Below are 5427 nucleotides of genomic sequence, written 5' to 3' on the forward strand. Positions count from 1 at the left end.
GGCGGGACCGGGGGGGGGGAGGCGCCGCTCTGCGAAGCGAGTGGAGGCTAAGAATAGTCCCCAGCAGACACCCACCCACCGCCCGGCGGCGGGCTGCGCGGCTCCCAGCCCTACACTTACTACCTCTCCCCGAGTTGGGGAGGGTGCCCGGCCTGCCATCGGCGCGGGGAGAGACTCGGTGGCCAGGGCCGGCTCCCGGGGTGTGGGCGGTGCTGACCCTCGTCAGCCACCAGCATCCAGCCCAGATTTCAGCCCCCTCCCTGCTGGCGCCTCTTCTTCGAATTCTGCAGCGGGTCGTGCCAGGCCCGGGGGGAGAGAGTTTGTATCTGGTGATTGGTGAGGGGTTGGCAGCGGGTGAACTGTGCTGGGAGCAAGGAGGAGGGCCAGGGACGGTCCTGGCCTGCCCACCCAGGGCTGTGGGCAAGAGCAGTCTGCGTATGGCCTGCAAACCGGAGAAGTTGGCCGGGTCTGGGAGGAGCCCTGCTGGTAGGCCCTAGGGGCTCCCCTGGCCCCCACTTGGGGCTGTGCACCGGGCGCTCTCTGGTGGGTGCCGGGGCAGCACCCTGAGGCCTGGGCTCTGTGAACTTGCAGACATCACACTTTTGGGAGCTCAGGCAGGTCCCTTCCTCCCAGGTTTGTGGGTGCCCTCCCCGGGCAGGAGGAGGTGGTGTCTGACTGCAGCTTGTCCCAGCCTGCACCCTGCCCTCCACACCCTCTCCTCGTCCTGTCAGGGCCACTGTGCTGGTCTGGGGCCCTCTCTCCCGTCCTGTCTGTCCCGCACCCGCACCGGGGAGGAGGCCTCCCCCTCTGCGGTCCCCTCGGCATGTGCCGTCTGGGGAGCTCTGCGCTGGCGGAGCGGCTCGCTGTGCCATATGCAACAGGAAGTCCCGGCTCGGCCTGTCTTCCCTTCTCGGCTGCAAACACTTTTCAGAGTCATCTTGTCAGAAATGTTTAATTCATTGCTGCAGCATCTCATGGTTTTGGAAGGAAGTGGTCCTTCTGTCGTCTCCATAACCAGCTTTGCTCCGTGTCCACCACACCTCTGGCCGAGGCCAGAACCCAGGAGGGCCTTCCTCGCCCGCCGTGTGCCCCCGGTGCCCCACGGGCCAGCCGGTCATTGTCATGACGGTCCTTTCTGTCTGTAAACTTCCATTGTGAGCTGTGGCCAGAACACACATGCGCAGGCAAGGTCCTGGGGGTCAGGGCCTGTGAGCTGGAGGCCAGAGAGCGAGACAGATGCCCCCAAGCCGACCCCCCCGGGCGGGGAAGCCACCCTCCCCTGGTCTTCAGTGATCTCCACCCAGGACGGGGGCTGCTCTCTGGGACACGCCACGCTGGGCCGGTCCCAGGAGAGGGTTGGAGTTGAAATCGAACCTAGAGATGTTGGTTTGCCTGAGAAAAGAAATTGTCAGATACATTTTGTGCGGGTGTGTTTGTGGATTCTGACCGGTGGTTCTGGGCCTGTGCCTCTCACGGGGATGCCTACAAAGGGTGGCCCAGCCGAGGTGTTATCGTAGCGGGGCTGTGGGTGCGCCCCAGGGCGCCTGACGGCAGCGCTGGTGCTTCTCTCTGCCTTTACTGAGCGCTCAGCTGCCTTACCGGAGAGAAAGGTTGGAATAATCCGTAAGGTCGGGAAGAAGAGATTGTCCTCGCTCAACTGCCCTGGGGTGGGAAGACACTGAGCTTGGAACCCGAGTCCGGCCACACTGGGCGTTTCCCAGCCTCCGTTTCCCCACCCGTAGGAGGGAGGGGCATTGCACAGTGGCCACCTGCCCGGTTGACTCTGAGGGGCTGGGGGAGCCCTGGTACCTGCAGACACCAGCGACAGGAGCGCTTAGTAGGTGCGCACTGGCTCCCTGCCCGAGCCTGCCTGTCCTGCGCTCTGCCCCTGGAAGCTGGTTAGTGGAGCCCCTGAATTTACAGGAAACAAAGCACCTTTCTAGTTAATTCTGTTTGTTTTCTTCTTTTTTTAATATAAATGCAAATGAAGGTGCTCCAGGCCTAGAACAAAACCCAGCCCCAAGTCGGCCTCCCAGGCATCGTCTCCTGTCCGACAGGGGCCTTAGTGAGTCAGGTTCACCTCCTGGGCTCAGTCCTCCAGCCCTGGACGTCGGGAGTGAGCGCCCACTCGCAGCTCCCACTCGAGGGGCAGGCACCGGGCACTCGCTCCACTAATGAACCCGCTTCTCGGAGGCAGCTAATGGCTTGCTCTGGGAAATGGATCTTAAACACGTTATAACGACCACTTCCAGTCGGATCTGCGGCCGCGCCTTCGAGAAAGGCTTTGGTGGCACAGAGGCTGACTCTCCCGGGAGCCCTGGGCACAGCCTAAGGAGGGACGCCCAGAGGTCCAGGGGCCCGAAGGCGGCTTCCGCTCCACCTCACGCCCAGCCCGGCTGCCTCCTCCCGCGGCTGCTTCGATGTCGGTGCCACTGTAGCCACTTCCCAGAGAGGATGCTGTTGACTTCGGCGCGTGGTGAGCCCAGACCTTTGGGACTCGCCATCGAGTTACAGATGGAAAGCCTGTCGTGCTTGTCTGATTGGCAGGACGGTTGGGAAGCTCTCCCCCAACCCCCAGGCTATTGGTGGAGGTGGAGGTGGTGGTGATGGAGGCAATGGTGATGGAGGTGGTGGTGATGCTGGTGATGGTGATGGAGGTAGTGGTGATGGAGGTAGAGGTGATGGTGATGCTGGTGATGGAGGTAGAGGTGGTGGTGATGCTGGTGATGGTGATAGTGGTGATGGAGGTGGTGATGGTGATGGAGGTGGTGATGGTGGTGGAGGTGGTAGAGGTGATGGTGGTAGAGGTGGTGGTGATGGTGGTGGTGATGGAGGCAGAGGTGGTGGAGGTGATGGTGATGGAGGTGGAGGTGATGGTGATGGAAGTAGAGGTGGTGGTGATGTTGGTGATGGAGGTTGAGGTGGTGGTGATGCTGGTGATGGTGATGGAGGTGGTGGTGATGCTGGTGATGGTGATGGTGATAGTGGTGATGGTGGTGGAGGTGGTGGTGATGGTGGTGGTGATGCTGATGGTGATGGAGGTGGTGGTGATGGAGACAGAGGTGATGGTGATGGTGGTGATGGAGGTGGTGGTGATGGTGATGGTGGTGGAGGTGATGGTGATGGTGGTGATGGAGGTGGAGGTGGTGGAGGTGATGGTGATGGAGGTGGTAGTGATGGAGGTAGAGGTGGTGGAGGTGATGGTGATGGAGGTGGTAGTGATGGAGGTAGAGGTGGTGGAGGTGATGGTGATGGAGGTGGTAGTGATGGAGGTAGAGGTGGTGGAGGTGATGGTGATGGAGGTGGTAGTGATGGAGGTAGAGGTGGTGGAGGTGATGGTGATGGAGGTGGTAGTGATGGAGGTAGAGGTGGTGGAGGTGATGGTGATGGAGGTGGTAGTGATGGAGGTAGAGGTGGTGGAGGTGATGGTGATGGAGGTGGTAGTGATGGAGGTAGAGGTGGTGGAGGTGATGGTGATGGAGGTGGTAGTGATGGAGGTAGAGGTGGTGGAGGTGATGGTGATGGAGGTGGTAGTGATGGAGGTAGAGGTGGTGGAGGTGATGGTGATGGAGGTGGTAGTGATGGAGGTAGAGGTGGTGGAGGTGATGGTGATGGAGGTGGTAGTGATGGAGGTAGAGGTGGTGGAGGTGATGGTGATGGAGGTGGTAGTGATGGAGGTAGAGGTGGTGGAGGTGATGGTGATGGAGGTGGTAGTGATGGAGGTAGAGGTGGTGGAGGTGATGGTGATGGAGGTGGTAGTGATGGAGGTAGAGGTGGTGGAGGTGATGGTGATGGAGGTGGTAGTGATGGAGGTAGAGGTGGTGGAGGTGATGGTGATGGAGGTGGTAGTGATGGAGGTAGAGGTGGTGGAGGTGATGGTGATGGAGGTGGTAGTGATGGAGGTAGAGGTGGTGGAGGTGATGGTGATGGAGGTGGTAGTGATGGAGGTAGAGGTGGTGGAGGTGATCGTGATGGTGGTGGTGGTGATGGAGGTAGAGGTGGTGGAGGTGATGGTGATGGTGGTGGTGGTGATGGAGGTGGTGGACGTGGAGTGCTGGCTGCCGGGGCTGCCAAGAGCTTGACTTGAATTTCTCTGCCTGGGGCTGCGGCCTGGGTGCACTAGGGACCCTGGCAAACTTGTAACTTCCCTGCAGGAGGCGCTTGAGGCCAAAATGGGGTTCCACAACCAGCGGCCACTCCTGACAACAGGGCAGGAATCCCCATGACACCCCTTTTTCAATCTAGTGTGGGACCTGAGTGGTTACACCTTCAGGGTCACCGGAGAAGAAACCGCACTTAGAATTCAGGTCTCACCTGGAGGGGCCAGGAGGGCGAGTTACAACCTGCCCTGTCTGAGGGGGAGGAAGGGAAGGAGGGGGAGCAGGAGGCTTACATCTGGGGTGTGATTCCCAGGCCCTTTGGGCCCATCTGGACGCGGGGGGTGGGGCTGCTGCAGGAGCCGAGGGCACCGCCTGGGAGCAAGCTGCTGCCCGGGTGGGCGCCCCCTGAGACACGGCCGTGGGCCCCTTGCCTCCCAGATCCAATGCTGCACCTGCTTGAATCCAGACTTTCCAGACGCCGCCCTTATCTCGTTCGCACGCAGAGCCCTGAGCAGGGTGTTGGGGTGAGGGCTCCCCACTTCCCGGCCCGCAGTGCAGCTTTCCCAGCGTGTGTGCGCCTCACCGGGCCGCCGGCCTGGTCTGTGCTTTGCTCTGGGGACCGTCTAGATGACAAGATAAGGCCTGGCCTTGGGCGGGAGGGAAGCTGGAAACCCAAGCGCAAGGCGCTGTGCAGCCACCGTGAGGAGCAGGAACAGCTAAGCGTTAACCCCTCCCCTGCTGCCTCCAGAGCGTCTTCCTGGCTTTCTCCTGGGCCCTGGGCAGCTCCCCCCCCCCCCCCCCCCCCCCCCTCAGGCCCAATATTGTTGATACCAGACTGGGTCCCTTCTCGCTGCATCTTCCTGGAGGCACACTCACACCTGGCACTCACTCTGCCCCGCGGCTGGAGGGGTGCTGCCCACTTTACAGCTGGGGAGACTCAGGTGCAGAGGAGGCAGCGGGCCCTGAATGCCACTTTCAGTCTCCTCACAGCTCACACCCACCCGTCACCAGTGCAGGCCCCACTCACTCACTCGCTCACCCTCCCTCTGCTGAGCACTTCTGGGCCCTGCGTCCCGGGCTCATTCATCCCCCCATTCAGCGGGATTTAGCTCCTTCCCATGCTCGTGCTGGGAGGGGGGCAGGAGGGGCGCAGGCGCAGGTGCAGGTGTAGGTGCAGGTGCGGAGAGGGGCCCAGGTGTATTTTAGCTACTTCCCATGCTCGTACTGGGAGGGGGGCAGGAGGGGCGCAGGCGCAGGTGTAGGTGCAGGTGCGGGGAGGGGCGCAGGCGCCCAGGTGCAGGGGCAGGTGCAGGTGCCGGGAGGGGCG

The 5427-nt window shown here is 61.6% G+C and overlaps 1 protein-coding gene across 1 annotated transcript in view; it reads left to right on the top strand.

Moving 5' to 3' along the window:
- KCNK9 (potassium channel, two pore domain subfamily K, member 9) overlaps positions 1 to 5427 on the top strand; it is a 40765-nt gene that overhangs the window by 401 nt on the left and 34937 nt on the right. The window lies entirely within an intron of this gene.

The sequence above is a fragment of the Myotis brandtii genome, unplaced genomic scaffold (assembly GCF_000412655.1).
Source record: "Myotis brandtii unplaced genomic scaffold, ASM41265v1 scaffold532, whole genome shotgun sequence".
In the NCBI taxonomy this organism is placed as follows: Eukaryota; Metazoa; Chordata; class Mammalia; order Chiroptera; family Vespertilionidae; genus Myotis; species Myotis brandtii.